The 18,035-nt window shown below is 35.5% G+C and overlaps 2 non-coding genes across 2 annotated transcripts; one reads left to right on the forward strand and one right to left on the reverse strand.

Moving 5' to 3' along the window:
* Window positions 1-312: 312 nt before the first annotated feature.
* On the reverse strand, window positions 313-385 carry Trnar-acg (transfer RNA arginine (anticodon ACG)). Its single transcript has one exon. It is a non-coding gene; the product is annotated as a tRNA-Arg (tRNA).
* Window positions 386-3,833: 3,448 nt separating this feature from the next.
* Window positions 3,834-3,906, forward strand: Trnar-acg (transfer RNA arginine (anticodon ACG)). The gene has a single exon. It is a non-coding gene; the product is annotated as a tRNA-Arg (tRNA).
* The last annotated feature ends 14,129 nt before the right edge of the window (window positions 3,907-18,035 follow it).

Below are 18,035 nucleotides of genomic sequence, written 5' to 3' on the forward strand. Positions count from 1 at the left end.
CCACAAATGGTTGTTGTAGGTCTGGGTGTCACGTGTATGCGAACTTGTATGTTTGTAAATGCACCCACGATACAGGAGAAAATCCTGGGGTGGGGCAATCTTTTTGAAAGAAAAAAAAGATAATTTAATTTGAACTTATTTTATTGACTTTAATTTACTGTAAAGTTAATTACTAAACTATGTGTACAATACCTACATGATATTTTACATGGTATGTACAGTCTCTATAAACTTTAATTCTATGTATTATAAAACAGCCAACGTTCGTTAAAAAACGTAACAAAAACCCCAAAATGCACAAAAAGTATTTAGCGACCCTGCCAGGATTCGAACCTGGAATCTTCTGATCCGTAGTCAGACGCGTTATCCATTGCGCCACAGGGCCCTTGCTTCTATCTGCCAAAATAACCTTCACATACTTTCAAACAGTATTGCTTTACAATTTATTTTTACCCAAAGTGGTTTGTTGGCTTTTTGCCAAACTTCCCATCTGCATTAGTGGATTCATTGCCTTATTAGTGCATTTCTAAGCTAGTGCCAGACTAATTTGAAATTGGTCTCGCTTCAAACTCTCTGTTCCATTAGTCTAATGGATCTGAATTCCATTAAGGCTTACATATTTCAAAACGATTTGAAGAAAATATGAAGTCTTATGTAATATGCAACTCATTGATCGTACTTAAACAAGGTCCCAAAATTCGTAATCGGCTAAAGTATTATTATGTTTTCGAAATTCTCAATAACAACATCTAGCTAGTGATAATGCTTATTAACCACAGCGCGTCATTCGACGAATGCATGCAACTTACAAAAAACATGAGGACGTCTGCAAACCACAAATGTTTGCTTTGAAATTTAATGAAAAATATCCGTTTTAAAAAGTTTGAAATCGCCAACCCGAATTGAGCAAGCGTGGTGATTAATGCTCAAACCTTCTCCGTGCGAGAAGAACCCTTTGATCAGCAGTAGCCACTTAATAGGCTGTTGATAATAATGATAATAGTTAGTGAACTGTCTTTGAATAAAAGCAATCTTTATTTTCTTACCTGCTGACTTTACGGAGATATACATAATATGACGTCACATCTTTCCCATGGGAGTTTTCTAATACACACTTAAAGGCAGTTCTTTTCAAAATATCTTAATCAGCGCCTTTATTCAAAGGCCTATTCCTTAGATCACACCGTATAGCATACAGGCTTGATCGAATCCTTTATCTAGTTCTTTTGATCATCCGTCGTCTTTTGTCATTGAACCGACGGAACTCTGTCGTATTGTCAGTAAGTATCGAAAAACGACAATTTCTTGCTGATTGTGTAGTAGGTACATATCTTTTGTGTTGTATCTCTTTCTTTTATAAATGGGGTGTGTTGTGTTGAATGGGTGTGTGTTGTATTGTTAATTGTGTCGTCTGTTAAGTGTTTTTGAAGTTCTGGATGTAAAAAAAAATGGTTTTTATTTACTGGATTTTTATTTTCCTTGCAGACGTTATTTTGCCTGTTTATGGATGGATTGCAAAACTATTTGGGCACCTATGGATAAGTCGGCTTTTCCACCAGAGATGTGCTATTCTACGTTGCTGTGGATGCGTTTGGCTTCCACCAGTCATATTCATTGGTAGAAACGGACTTAGCTATGCTATGTTTTTGTATGGAAAGATACATCGCATACTCAAGCTGCACATCTGCCTAGCACTACTATATAGCACATCTCTAGTGAAAAATCACCTTATACTCATCTTACATAATTCGACGAAAATTTACTCCGAGAACTGGGCAATACGACAACTCAGACATAAGTAAACACTTTATTACATCTTTCAAAAAATGGCCATGGCCATCGCAAAAACAAAATAATCCCGTCATAAATCCCATCGTGAGGTCCCATCACTACGGGCTCGACAGACGCCGTGTGCAGTGGTGACCCCGCGAGATACCCGGAATTAGATTTGTAAGCTATCACAGCTCCGGCGGGTCAGGCCCGGATATTATGCTAGCTTTAAAACAATGCTACCAGATAACAACGGGCCATACAACATTTTAGCACCATGTGTGCAATGATAAAAATTGTGTGGATTATTTTTGGGTGCTTATGAATTTATTTGAGTGTTTATTTTTAAGTAGAAACATATTTTTTTGGAAAATTTTGTAAAACTTGAAAAAAATTGTCGTGTTTAAATGTTGATTTCAAAAATCAAAATTTCACGTCCACTAATAAATTAACGACTGGTTTCACCAATCACCCATTAACTGTAACTTAACTAACTGCCGTACTCAGAGACATTTATTGATTACATCCGAGCAAACTATTATTTAGTAACGATTTTGTTCCAAAATAATTGCTTAGGACTGGGTTAAGTAACCATTGAATGACTCTGTGTACGGCATTAAGTATCATGTATATAGGCTTAAGAATTTCGTCAAATATAGGTGCGGTTGGTAAAAACGAGTACTACTGTCTCAAAAAACGATTCAGAATATGATTTTTCAACTTATTACCTTGTCAAAGACAGTTTTAAGAGAGGATGTTTTAAATTAGTACAAAAATTATCCCTCTTCTTAAAATATAACAACTTGTAAACATCAGGAAAGTTCCTCCTAAAACTTGAGCGAACTTTGATGAAAAACCCTCCCCATATTTTGTAGCTAACAGAAACTTAATGTTATTGTCGCGGTTTTAATGGGAATACAGTAATTTTGTACTTTAACCAAAATAATTTTACGTATAATTCTAGTTATTCAATATTGGAAGTTGCAGATTACTAGAGGATAAGTAACTTGAGTGATTGGTGGAGTCTTTGGTAATAGGATAATGCTTCTGCCTTGCTAAATTTTCCAGGTAAGGCAAAATGTGGTTACATATTTCACGAATTTTCTCAGTGAGTTTGGATTTGTGATTGTGTCACAAAGTCAACACCAAATACCGAGTAATGGTAATATTATACATCTAATCAAATAATTCAATACAAAATCAAACCCAGAATCATAAAAATGAAATCAACCGAACAAAATCCAATTCTTACGATACTTAGCAACATTCCAAATATACAAATTCAACATTTCACCCGCGGCGTGAGATACAAATTTTATACGTACTTAAGGGCCGGGCTTCAATAAAACTTTTTTAATAACGATTCTCATTTTATCTTACGGCATCGATACTCCAAAGGTGCGATCACTGGGTCAAGATCTTTGTCAAAAAATCAGGGCGCTCGTGATAAATTTCATGAAAATTTACGACAATATTTAGGATCGTCAATATAATTTATTAGGGAACGTGACGTCGCTACTGATTTGTCACTTTAGCCCTTATGATTTTGAACGGTAGCTTGATAAATTACGCGATTTGTTGCTTTTCGTCGGGGTTGGTATCGATTTTATACTAACGTTGTTGATCGAGTGGAAACAAACACCACTGTTGAATATAGGGCCTCTGATATGCTTCCATGTATCGTGCAATATGGGGCCTAGTTGGGCTGATGCCCGACCCGGAGCAATGGACTACCTAGCGGGTTTACCGAAGCTCCAGTTCAAAAAGCAGGCTTAGGAACGGGGTGGTTTTTAGTCAGTAAGAGTCTGATACTCTTTCTCGCCTCGCCCAAGGCGGGAGAAGCCATGGGATGATTTTCTCCACTTAAAAAAAATGGATTGTGCAATGTACTACTGTTTCAAATCTAAATAATATGTACTGTTAGTGACTTATTATTTCTGAAGTTTGTCTTGCTCATCTGTCTACTCCTTCAGATATTGAAAGGTGGTATGTTCTGGGTTCATCCTTATATACCTTTCCTTCTAAACAAAATTTGGTCAAAAATTTTGTCAGTATTATCAACTGGCCCTGTGGCGCAATGGATAACGCGTCTGACTACGGATCAGAAGATTCCAGGTTCGAATCCTGGCAGGGTCGCTGAATACTTTTTGTTTATTTTATTTATTCCATTTTTTTACTGTTTAGTATATAATTCCTAGATAACAATTTCTTCCTTTATAGTACGATTGACTTCAAAGTTGCATGTCTAGAAAAAAACACTATTTTAGTCACACCAGCACATTAAGCTACCCACTCCTTAAAATCTGTTACTGAATTCTCAACTTAATTGCTTTCTAATAAAACCAAAAGTCCATTGACAGTTAGAGAAAGCTGGACGTGCATATTTAGCAACACTGAAATACTAGCTTAATACTTTAGGTATACGACTTCAGCGCATGCCACACGCTCCACAAAGTGCCGGAATGGCACGTGCTATGTAATTTATGTACTTACAGTCACTTATGTGCTACTGCTGTTCGTTTTATATAACGTTACATTAGTTTTTCCTTAAATAGTAATTCTGCGTTGTCATATACCGTTATGCTGACGATTTTCTTTTTCTCCTCTAATAATATCTTCTGGTTTGTTTCGTTGCGGGATCCAAGACAGTCATTCGCGTTTCTGAGACGCGCCCGACTTCAGTATTCCGGTGTTTCGTATCGAATAGAGTATTAAACCCTCATTTAATAAGTATAGCATTTAAAAATTAAGAAAAATAATATAACTAGCATTCTTCTCTTAGGGAACTTTATTCTCTGTTCCCTAAACTATAATATTTCTTCTGAACATAATATATGACTTACACACATTGACAAAAACACCTCAAAACCTCTTCCGAATCACTCATCCATGTCCCATGACATTTTACATTAAGAACCATAAAAAAAAAAACAAAAGTACCCTTGACACGTACCATATCACAACACTTTTGCGTCCTAAAACGCAAACATGGCTATAAAACTTCGCATAAGAATTTTCGTCCCATAAAATGCCATCATACTACCATAACTTTTTGCTCACATGATATCATATAAAGCTATGCATAACCAATATAAACTGACCTTTGAATGTGAGAATAGATTATACAAAGCGAGGTCATGATAAACTGGTTTTTATAACTTGATGTGAAGTCTTGTACGTGAATTTTGCATCAATCCGGGTTAGCAACGGCAATAAAACCGTAACGACATTCCGTACGGTGGCTGATGCAATAACATACATAATTCTTTATTCCCTACAACAGTTATTATAAACAAATTATTTATTTTTGACTGCTATGAAAACCATATACCAGCGGTGTAGTTCGCGCTCCTAGTATTGAAAGTGGTTTATATGTTATTTCATACACCCAACAAACTTATTTATAATACCGGTAGCATTTCCCGTCTTCCATTTCCACCAATCAGCCAATATATGATGCAGAGAAAGTTTTAAAATAAAACGTTTAAGAAGCCCATTCTCAATGTGCACAAATGTATCAAAGGATTTTTTTGTCCAATCAGGTATCAGACGGTGCGACACTACCTAATTCCCTATTGGACGAAAAACGAGAGGTTCACACTAGCGCCATCTGGCGCAAAAATACTATAGCTATTGAAGCAACTTTAGGTTCTAGTTTCGTGTCATGCAAATTGCACTGAATTTAGATAGCTACTTGAATTCTTGATACGATTTTTTTCAAAAAGCTTGACACACAGTGGTTATCACTTAAATGGATAGTTGCTTTTCCAACTATTCGACACCGAAGCAGATAGGTAGAAAAATATACCTTAAAGACGAAAAATAGTAATAAAAAATACAAAATATCCCTTACACAACCAAAGAGTATCCAATAGAACCATTTCTACTTATCAACCAACGACAAAGATAGAAACAATACCAATGGAAAATTCCAATACATTTTTATCGGTTCTCGAAAGGTAGGAGAAGTGATTACGCGAACGCACATTAATGTCACCCTGTACAAGGTCTTTGGCCAAAAAAGGGACACGTTATAAGGAAAAGGATGGGCAACGAACTATAAATCAAGCGGAAGGCTGAGAAAATGGTGATTTGTTTTTTATTCCATTGTAGGCTATTTTTGTGTTAACATTAGAGCAGTAACGTTAAGTGTGGGAGAGAAATGCTTCGGCACGAATGGACGGACACAGGAGTGATACCACGGCCTTACAGATAACCGACGTGAAACAAAGCTGGCGTTGTGTTTCGTTGTGTGAGTGTGGTTTCCGGAGGTCCAATTATCGCCCTTCTCAATCTTTCCTATCCCCAATTTCCCAACAACCCTTAAATTCGCACAACGCACTTGTACCGCCCCTGGTGTTTCGGGTGTCCACTGTCCATGGGCGGCGGCGATAGCCTACTATTGGGTGATCCATCTGCTCGTTTACCGGCTTAAAAACGGAATTTACCGGCTAATACCATTACGAAATACTAAAAGTTAGGTCCAAAATGTTTGATTGATATGAAGATCAAAAATAGGATGTTTGATTCCTAGATATACGTTTAAAAACTTGCTTTGAAATAAAATGATAGATCAAAGATAGTTCTGAGGCTGCTGTCGACCATCCTAATCGCAATTTTTTAAAGTATCGGATAACTCAAGTAATATATCTGGGAGAACTTACTTCTAAAATAAACCTGACTTAACTTCATATTACTATGTTACGTGTGCAAATAAATTTTGTCGTCAAACGACGCTGTTTACCAACACAATCCCTCCATATAAAGTTACCCACTTAAAAACTAGAGTCTCATATTATTATAGCCTATATAAGGTGTTCTAAAATTGTCTGCCTCAGCTTTAATGGGCTGTAGTGTTGTATTTCCAGATTACAATAGTAAATATAAATGATCAATATTGATTTTTTCATACAAAAAATGTCTGCATAAGTTTGTTATAAAAGAACTATATCTTTCACTGTCTCTGTCACTTCATCAATGAAATCAATTGATAGCATTGTTTTGCATTGAGCATGTATGATATTTGTTAACATATTTATGTTCTCAAATTAAATTAACTGGTCCGTGTAACGAAATTTCTTCACTAGGTATTCTAATCTTCAAACACAACACTACCTTCCATTAAAGCCGTGGCAGATAATTTTAGAACACCTTATATATTAGCACCAAACAAGCATAAAACAAAGCGTGACGTCATAAAGGCATCACATTAAATAATAACATAATACATTATGTTGTTTTTGACCGTAGTTCCGAAACTAACCACATTATTTGACATGACTGGCCTGATTTCGATTCGTGCTACGTTCAGTAGTTACTATTATTACGCTACTGGCTAACTATTTATTTAACGACTTTCTGTTACTAGAGAATTATAATGGAAATTCTTTATAGGTGAGGACATGACTGTATTAAATTTGAGACTCTCCAGTCAACTTTGGAGACTGGAGCGTTTCTTCGCATTTTTTAAAAGCCTGGCTACCAATTCCACACGCTCTTCGCTATTCACTGTCTTTATAATTAATTACTTGCCATGGTACGTGTAGCGGGTTCGATTCCCGGCCGAAGCAACTCTTTGTGTGATCCACAAATAGTTCTTTCGGGTGTCACGTGTATGTGAAATTGATTGTTTGTAAACACGCCCATAACACTAGAGAATGAGAAGGTTTAAAATATGTTTAACGTTTTAAAAATTGTAGCAATGTACATCTCTGGTCGTAAAGCACCCTTAGACCAATACACAGCCCACCCAATAAAACTAAGTAACAAAACAAAAACAAATTATTAGTTTTCTATCTATTCTAAGTCTATAAAGTCCACTCGAAATACAACAAAATGGCTACTCAAACACAAGTACAATGAACAATACAATAACACCGTGTTTACTTTCCCGACTTTGATTAATTATAAGTCGGCACGGCATTCATTAGTCTCCTTAATAAACATGAATAACATCTATCACTGTTTCATAGGAATGAAAGTCAAGTTTCCCAACAATGGTAGTCGGATAGTAAGGGAACTTATTATTATTGAACGGACTTATACGTGCGGTTTTTCGTCGTATATTTTTTTCATCAAATTTGTTTCTGCTATTGCTTCAAAGGATGGTCGAATTGGATGAAGTTAAGATTAAATATATTGCCCATAGTTGGAAAAACGGTTAAAATTTGTTTTTTGAAAAGGGAGATTCATCATTAATGCTTGCCAGCGGCTTTCGCCCATCGCTCGTGGGATAAAAAGCTATGCCTCTGTGTTATTTAAGACCATAATATATCCTTGTTCTAAATTTCATCCCGATTCTTTCAGCCGTTTTGACGTGATTGAGTAACAAACACACAGGTTTGTGTGTAACAAACCGACAATCTCACCAACTTTCGCATTTATATTATTAGTAAGATTCGAAAGTTTATGAGTATGGATGTTTGTTACTCTTTTACCCAAAAGCTACTGAAGGGATCGATGTCTGATGTTGGTCTGGAATAACACACAAGCTACTTATTCCTACGGCAACGCGAGCGAAGCTGCGTACAAAAGGCTAGCTTATAATATTTAGTAGGAAGTAGTTTAGTATAATTTCCGCACAATTTACGTGACGTTAGTAATAAAAGTGTAACCAAGAAACATAACAATATAGCTGCATATTAGTGACTTAGTTTCCATGCCTATAATTACTTTGACCAGGCCACTAACTAAAATAAAACGTCATTATGATTTTATCTTTAAGGAACAACGTGTTCCGTCATTTTTTTTTTGTTTTTTGTTTTTGAAGAGTATCCTATTTTGATAAACGATAATTATAGGCTATCGTGATGGAATATAGTAAAAACGTCATCTTTCAGCCTCATTTAGCTCCAGCTCAGTGGGTTACCGGGGCTCCAGCTCGAAAACATGAGTAGGGATCTTGACACTCCCTCTCGCCTCACCCAGAGCGGGAAAAGTCATTGGATGATTTACCCCCCTAAAGAAAAGGTTTCATGCTATTAGATACTACACATAATAATATTATTATCGTCACACCTGTCCCTTTAGGATAGCCAGAGACAAAAGAACGCCAAACAATTTGGCCATACCTCTTGATTTACGAAGGAGACATATCTTCAGGCATATTTAGAGAATTCAGTAGAAGACACCCTAGATGGAATACTTCAACCAGAAAGGCTATTTCATGCTCTTATTGAGACGTCACAAGTTTTAGATTTATTTCTTGATACTACAATTACATTAATCTACGATTAAATATGACAATTAGAAAAGTCTTTGCTACCGAACAAAAAAGCAACCCAAAAACAATATTACCTACTATTAATATCTCTACAAAGCACCTGGCGACCGAACTAACCAATAATTCTCTAGACAATGCGAGAAATACGATAAGAAACAGGAAACGTTTCGTTCGCCCATTATTTATGGGATCTCGTATGAGATTGTGATAGTAAAGTGGCTTCAGCGTTATTAATTATGGATTGCCTCAAGATATTGCGTTGTTCGTTTTCAATTTGACTTATTACGTAGCATTTGATGGGTTTTGTCTGTGCTAGGAGCATATAGTATTATGTTCATTTAAAATGAAGCAATATTCTTATTTTACTTCTTGATTCTTAATGCATATTATAATATTCTATGCTGCTAATCCTTATCTGTCTAGTTATGTCTTGATCGTCATAGAATCAGAAGGATAATAAAATAAACTGCCTCGTTGATCCAGTGGGCGCGAGTGCGACTGCCAGGCGAGGGGTTTCGGATTTGATTCCCGGATTGGGCAAAGAAATTCTGGGATTTTTCCGTTTTTCAAAAATTTCTCACTAGTAGGACGGAGTCTGGAATTGTGCCCAGAATATGGCAATAGGCTTACCACCTGCTTCTGCCTACCTCTTCAAAGTTAAAGGCGTGACGATAGCTATAGGTAAAATCACTCGGCACATTTTTAACATTATATGCCTATTTAAAGTAAACCTACACAATAAAAAATATTTGACCGATCCAGAAATTAAAAAATAAGTTCAGAAGTGACTATAATAAACACTCTAAGTATAAACTTATATTAAATAGGTACCTCATAAATCAAATTAAAACAAATTGTGCAAGTTGACGAGAGAATACTGAACGATGCTCTGGAAAATTGATGATAATCATCAGTCAATGACGCATCTACCAGTTTCTAAACTTTTCGATAACCCAGTGTAACAAATTATGATTGATCATGATTTTCGGACCCCAGCGGGCTTGGCTCTGTTGTCTGTCAGCCAATTAATTGTGATTTCATTTAGAGCTAATTAACTATGAAATTGATTTAATAGGTATGATACTAGCGTCTGTCTGCGGCTTCGCTCATGTTTCTGTAGGATAAAAAGTATTCTATGTGTTATTTCAAAACATAATCTATTCCTGTTCTAAATTACATCCCGATTCCTTTAGCCGTTTTGACGTAATTGAGTAACAAACATACACACAAACTTTCACATTTATAATATTACATAGTAAGATGTAAACGTCGGTAGAGAACGCCCTAGACGGACATAAATCGACCAGATAGACAATAAATTAAAATAGTACGCTTAACTGACGAGCTTGCATGATAATACTGACTGTTGATAAAGCGAAAGAAGTATGTAAGAAGCGTAGCAATTGGCGTTACGTAGTTTCTGCTTACTCCCATGGGAGACAGGCGTGAGGTTAAGTATGTATGTATTGATTTAATGCCACGCCTATTATTTGTTAGCAATTTTAAAAATAGTACCCGATATTGCCACTATAGTAAGGTTAGTGGTGTGAAGTATACTAGAATATATTCTGTCTACACTTCTCACGATGTCGTTGGACTAAGCACTTGTTTCACAATGTCTAGATAGCTGCTATGTATCAGATAACTTTGAATCAAGAACTAATTTGTATGCAACATCTGTCACATAATGTTTTTTTTTTTTTTATTGTAATATAGTTTAATCTCCACGGACTCGAGTCCGTGCCCTTGTTATTCAATTTGCTATAATTATACTAAAACTAGAACTTATGACAATAATATTACATGCTACAACAACACTATTCATTTTACAATACATAAGATCTTATAACATTACTTGCATTACACTGGACCTGCTGGTTCAACCCACCAGCACGGTGAGCGAGCCGACCTGCTCCAGCAGAAGGCACCCGTTCACGAGCATGACTTGTAGGCCAGCAATCGGTCCGATCACTAATAGAGCAGAAATAGAATGCTACATTTGGTATGCCTGTACAATATATTTTTTGGTGCCAGGGCAATTTGTCAGTCTATAGATATTCTGGCATTGTCATTGTTACATATTTTATGCTATCAAAAAAATATATGATTATTTTTCTTTCATCCAATACAGAATTAAGTATTTATTGTTCGAAAATTCACAGAACCGATCATGTGAATTATTTATAAGGACGTCAATTACTGACAGGAAAATGTTGCCATTTATAATATTTGTAATCGGATGACTTGCGAAATGGATTTTTTGATTTTCTTTTCATCTTTTAACAAGACTACTTTGAGAGGTATCGTCTAAAATATCGTTCGCTTCCTGAAAATTTCAAATTGAAGTGTATTTATTTGACATCAGATATTTTCTGCGTATTTCTATAGGTACTAGATGTCTCCTGCTGTTTGGCTCGCAGTATAAAGCCGAGTAAATACCACAGTACACAGCACCAAGAGCATATGCCACGTCCATTGGGTTTCTGTGAGTGCAGAGAAGTTCCTGGCTTATAGCCACGATGTGCGTAGGGCGGGTGTAAATGAGGGGGAAGAGGTTGTCGCGGTCAATGAAGGGAAGTTGATTCACGTCACCAATCAGCAGGACTTCTTTAACCTGAGATATTCTAGCTGCCATCACAATGGCCCCAAAGTGATTCATGAGAGCCTCATCTACCATCATTCGATGGCAGCTCTCTTGCTCTTTTAATCCATTCACTAAAATGGACGCCATTGTTCGGACCTTTGATTTGACCATCCCCCCGATTCGGCAGGATAGTTTGTCTCTTAGGTCATTTGCCGCTTCAGTTGTTGTCGTGACGATCAACACACACACATAATATGTTTATTGGTCACATCAATGAAGGTGATGAAACATGTCCTAAGTGTACTAAACAAATCAACAGTCGTAATAAATATTATGCTATAAAAAATTATACGATTTTTTTCTTTCATCCAATACAGAATTAAGTATTTATTGTTCGAAAATTCACAGAACCGATCATGTGAATTATTTATAAGGACGTCAATTACTGACAGGAAAATGTTGCCATTTATAATATTTGTAATCGGATGACTTGCGAAATGGATTTTTTGATTTTCTTTTCATCTTTTGACAAGACTACTTTGAGAGGTATCGTCTAAAATATCGTTCGCTTCCTGAAAATTTCAAATTGAAGTATATTTATTTGACATCAGATATTTTCTGCGTATTTCTATAGGTGCTTGCTATTTGGCTCGCAGTGTAAAGAAGAAATGACTACGAGTGCCATTTTTTTTTTTATTACATATTTTAAAATGCTAAACGATATTATCTTCAGTTGTGTCATAATTTGTGTTTTATATTATAATAATAATGTGATATTTTTTTATGTGTAATTGTTCGAACCGGTCTATATGCTTGCTGCTTGCTGACTCCTCTGGTGTTGCGGGTGTCCATGGGCGGCGCTGATCGCTTACCATCAGGTGAAAGGTCTGCTCGTTTGCCCCCTATTTTATAAAGAAGTATAAATAACTGTTGATTAACCTAATAAATAAATAAATATTGAACTTAATACCTATTATCTTTGCTTTCAATCTTTGAAAATTACAACGCGAAGTTTATATTTACAACAAGAAAATAATTTCAACCAAAATCTCGTTTAATCAAACGTTGAACTTTAAAATCAGTTTTCCTTAAAACTTTGTCAATTTGTCATGAGTTCTGTCGATTACATCGCCACCTTTCCCCCGTTCAGTTACCAAAATGAGATAAGATCCGATTGAACTTTCTTTGCTTGAAACAAAATATTTTAGTCCGAAACACATCTTTGATCCTTACGCTTAGTAAATTCATTAAAGATGATGGTTTACTCGAGTCACAGAGGGACTCTTCCTCATGAGCAGCGTGCGCAGACGCGGTGACGAGTCGTGCAGCCCACTATACTATGTAGTTAGTGGAACTTTTTTCAGTAAATTCATGTGCGTAAACCATAATTTTAAATTAATTTAGTATGTCTCAAGCTAGTTATTATAGAATTTTTTATCGAATCGAAACCAATAATTTAAGATATTCGATTATTAAATCGATACTAATATAATCGATATGTGACCCACTACTTTAAACGAAAGAGTATAAACTCACAACTGGATCAGAGGCAAATAAATTAGTTCTTATCTTGTATACCATTCAAAGAGATTCAAGAGGTTGCCCCTAATCCCAAATAATGGAGGGCAACGGTTTTTAGGCACCGCTTGAAGCTGTTTTCATATAAAAAAGGTTTTTATACGTTTTATTGCAACCGTTTCTTTGTAAAAGGTACGTACATTTGTTATTTTATCGAATTGAAATGAATGTGGAATATTTTATTTTTTGTTTTAATCTTTGATCTTTATTAAATTTTTATAATTTAAATCTGTATTGGTGAATTTAATAAAGACATGCTTGTGTAATCTTTTGTTTGGGAAATTATTAGTATAAATTAAAAGGTCTACTTTTTTAACCCACTAATTTATTATTTATTTTATTTATTCCTTTTCCATTTTTTCCTTATCGCCGCACATATTTCCGTGTCCCCGCCACTCATGTCGTATGACAAAGAACATGCATAGTTTTAATTACCGTGGTAATTGACAGATAAGTGGACGCTTAAAGGGTTAAGATTTAATTTGAAACTGTGTTGTTTACTAATTAGACTAATTGTATTTAAAAAAAAACATATTATAGGTACTGCAAAACTGTTCACTATACAATAACTCCAAATAGAGCTGTATATATTGCCAAAGCTTTATAAGAAATCACCAAAATTGCCTTTCGTCAGCATAATCACATTCAGAGAAAGAATGATCGTGCATTCACGAACCCCAAGCTCATCGTATACAGAGCGTTATTTATTCGATATTCGGCAATCATCGGTAATACTCGGTCGTTTACGGAAATACAGTTTTTATCGCTGTATCACGGCTCAATTACCCATCAGCCCGCCACATCCGTATCTGGCACCGATTCCCAGCTATTTTACGTTTGTGATGCATCCCATCCCAGTTTCATCTTGAATTTACGAGACCCGACACAGTCGTGTTTTCGAATCGAATTTTCTTTGAAAACTCCGAATGGATTTTCGAATTTTTAACTGGATTCTCGTACTACGTACTGTGTGATTCCATTTATTCCGTCTTTTTTGCGTTTTTTCCATTGCATTTGACTTTGATGCTGCAACATGTAAATCAGTCTTCATGTGGAGCTATTTTCTGTATAATTCAAAGATTGGTACTGTTATCTCAATTACGAATACCGTCTCTATCTGAACGTACTATCTTTATATATACAGGGTGTCCCTGAAGTCGACGTCCAACAGGCACCAGATGATCGGCAAGGTTCCAAATGTTATCAGAAAAATATAAAAAAAATTCTAAGTCCTACAGTTTTTAAATTACAGTGACTTATGTGTTATCCACGAAAAAGTACACCCTGTGCCAGTCTTTTGACTCTTGTTGCTACAAATCTTTATTTTTTCGTCTGCAGTCTTCCTTACATTATCCTGAATAGTGCTCCAGTAATATGGAATCATAAATTCTTAGCCAACTGCTTTAGATTGGAAAACATTGTTAGTTTTAGAGGAACCAAATAGTCTGAATAAAATTTTCACCTTACTTTAAGTGACTGTACTGAATAAATTATGTATGGCGCTAGTAGTGGCAAATTTCACTAAAGTTGGCGCATTTAATAAGGATTATAAAATGGTATAGCACTTTGCAAATTATTTCTTAAATTCGACACAAAAAAAGATTTTTCAACGAAACTCCGTTTCGATGAATTTATTTGAACTTACTAAAAATTCTTCTAGTGTACTCAAATCATACGTTATAACCTCGTATGCACTAGACAGCACTTTGCACGCTATTTGTTATCATCATGTTGAAAATCAGCGAGGATCTCTTGTCAAACAATATTGTCTGTTTACCCGTGATTTCGCTTGCAGCATTCGTCGGCAATATTATCGCTAGACGAACTGGTGTTGTGCATCTCGAGCCATCGTACTCGGGCTTCGGCATTTTAGCTGAGCACTGGCTTTTTTGCGCCGTGTTGATTATTTTTTTTATTAATTTTTTGCTTTACCCGCAATTCCTTAACGCAGTGCAAATAACTCTTTCTCGATAAACTAAAGAATATTTGATGCTTCATCCCGCATTTGATCACAAGGCATGAACACGTAACTTAATCGGAGGATTCACCCGCTTTTTTTTTTTTTTTTGATGGGGATATGACGAGTACATTGTGCGTAAGGGCTCATGTACACCATACCACTACCGCGTCTGATATGCTGTATACAAGACGCTGCCGCGTCCGTTCCTTTTGATTTTACTACACATTTGATAATGTGTTTGATGCACTATGAACATCATATTGCAATCATTGCAATATTATTTAGATGAAACGTGATACACAACATCAGTTCCTCTAGTAAGTCTAGTAATATTGCCGACGAAAGCTGCTAAGCGAAATCATGAGTAGACAGACAATGTTGTTTAACAAGAGATCCTCGCTGATTTTCAACATGATGATAACAAATCGCGTGCAAAGTGTTGTCTAGTGCATACGAGGTTGTAACGTATGATTTGAGTACAATAGAAGAAATATTAGTAAGTTCAAATAAATACATCGAAACGGAGTTTCGTTGAAAAATCTTTTTTTATGTCGAATTTAAGAAATAATTTGCAAAGTGCTATACCATTTTATAATCCTTATTAAATGCGCCAACTTTGGTGAAATTTGCCACTACCAGCGCCATACATAATTTATTCAGTACAGTCACTTAAAGTAAGGTGAAAATTTTATTCAGAGTATTTGGTTCCTCTAAAACTAACAATGTTTTCCAATCTAAAGCAGTTGGCTAAGAATTTATGATTCCATATTACTGGAGCACTATTCAGGATAATGTAAGGAAGACTGCAGACGAAAAAATAAAGATTTGTAGCAACAAGAGTCAAAAGACTGGCACAGGGTGTACTTTTTCGTGGATAACACATAAGTCACTGTAATTAAAAAACTGTAGGACTTAGATTTTTTTTTATATTTTTCTGATAACAGTTGGAACCTTGCTGATCATCTAGTGCCCGTTGGACGTCGATTTCAGGGACACCCTGTATAATAATTCTTCTGTAAGTGTGTATGTCACTGAACTTCTCTTAAACGACTGGACCGATTTTGATGAAATATTTTGTGTGTTTCATGGTGAGAAGTTTAGATTCACAATTTTGTCCGCTGGACAATTTTTTTTTTATAAATTTTTAATTTATTAGTAGTTGTTGATTTTGGAATGTTTTACATTGGATCCGACAAATTTTCAAATTAAAGACGTGTAGACAGGACGACGTCTGTCGGGTCCGCTAGTTAAATATAAAACATATCAATATGTATTAGAAATACCTCCTTATTATAATTATTGTTTCTTACTTGTAACTCCACACAACCCCGATGAGCCAAACAAACTAGAAGACCCGCGTATCTACATACATGTGATCCCAACCCAACTAGTCTGTTGCTTCGTCGCAGTATTGTTTTCCATATCTTTTAATGACATGCCCCATTTGTCTATTGCATCGTCGCGATGCAACGTAACGCAACAGACAAGTGGGGCCAGGGCCTAAGTATGGTTCCTAGCCTGTTAAAGATTCAAAATTATTGTTTTCAGAAGATGGCAATCAATTTTCAATCAAGTTACCAACAAGTTAAAAAATTAAATATATTATTATATGTTATCGGCTTACTTACGAAACTGTTTGACGAGAAAATCGACTAGTTTCAAGCCATGCTAGAGGCTCATATTCATGAGCAGCATTCCACGACACACGACGCGGCGATTGTCGCGCTGCTACTGTTCAAACAGTTACATGAGTAAGTCGATAACATAACATAATAATTAATTTAGTATGTCTCACGAAAGTTACAATAAAATAAAGTATATTTCTTACTGAACATGGTAATGAGATTTTACTCAGTGTTCAAGTACAGTCTACTGACCACAAGTAGCGTAACGTAGTCTTAAGAGCGGTTAGTTCGCACGACTGTACCATAGCCACAGGCTCTTAATTAATTTACGTATTTAACTGAGTTTAGTTGGAGTTTTTGTTCATTTCGTAAATTTAGGTCTTGAACTAATAATCTTAAACATGTTTCTTCAACTATAAAAACCAAGATAAACCAGGGTTTAATTCCCATAAAAATACGATATCGAAAAGTAGTATGTATAAACATTTTTTCATGGAAAAGTTTTTATTGAAATTGTACCGCCACTGGCTTTTACATATGTGTTATGGTGTTTTTGAGGGCAGAAATCATCCAATAACTTTTCCCACCTTGGGTGAGGCAACAGGGAGTGGCAGACTCTAACTGACTATAAACCACCCCGTTCTTACTCCTGCTTTTTGAGCCGGAGCGCTGGTAACTCGCTGTCATATTATGGCTTAATAACATAACATATATTATGAAAAATATATATCGGGAAAAGGCGAAAAGTTATAAAAAAGGAAACATAATATGTTCAATTACACATAGTAATGAAATTTTCTGGAAATGCTTGTGTAATACGAGAAAAAAAAATACAATTTATTTCGGAAGCGAAAACGTTTTTGAATATTATGTTTCTCGCCCAATTTTATGGAAATAAATCACAGAAGTAAATGAAATTCCACTGTTTCAAAGAATTTCACAAATAAATTAGTATGGGAGAAAACATTTCGCAAATGATAAAAGTTTTGAAAGAAAGGAAAGAATGAAAATAATTTTGACGGCACCGGATATACATATGTATTTAAAAATAAATACATATTTTTATTTATTTCAATTAAACCTAAAACTGCTGCCTTTGAAACGTCAGCAAATAAAGAAATATATAACGTTAATAGTCTATCAGCCTGTCCGTTAGTGAAACTAGGTGGTCGTTCCAAAATGTATATTCCAATGGAGAAAGCGAACGAGAAATTCCATTCGTTGCTCTTTATACACAAAATAATTACAATCACATTTATAACTTTTATTGGAATATGAACCATGGTCACATGTGAC

The sequence above is a fragment of the Spodoptera frugiperda genome, chromosome 9, assembly GCF_023101765.2.
Source record: "Spodoptera frugiperda isolate SF20-4 chromosome 9, AGI-APGP_CSIRO_Sfru_2.0, whole genome shotgun sequence".
NCBI classification, from domain to species: domain Eukaryota; kingdom Metazoa; phylum Arthropoda; class Insecta; order Lepidoptera; family Noctuidae; genus Spodoptera; species Spodoptera frugiperda.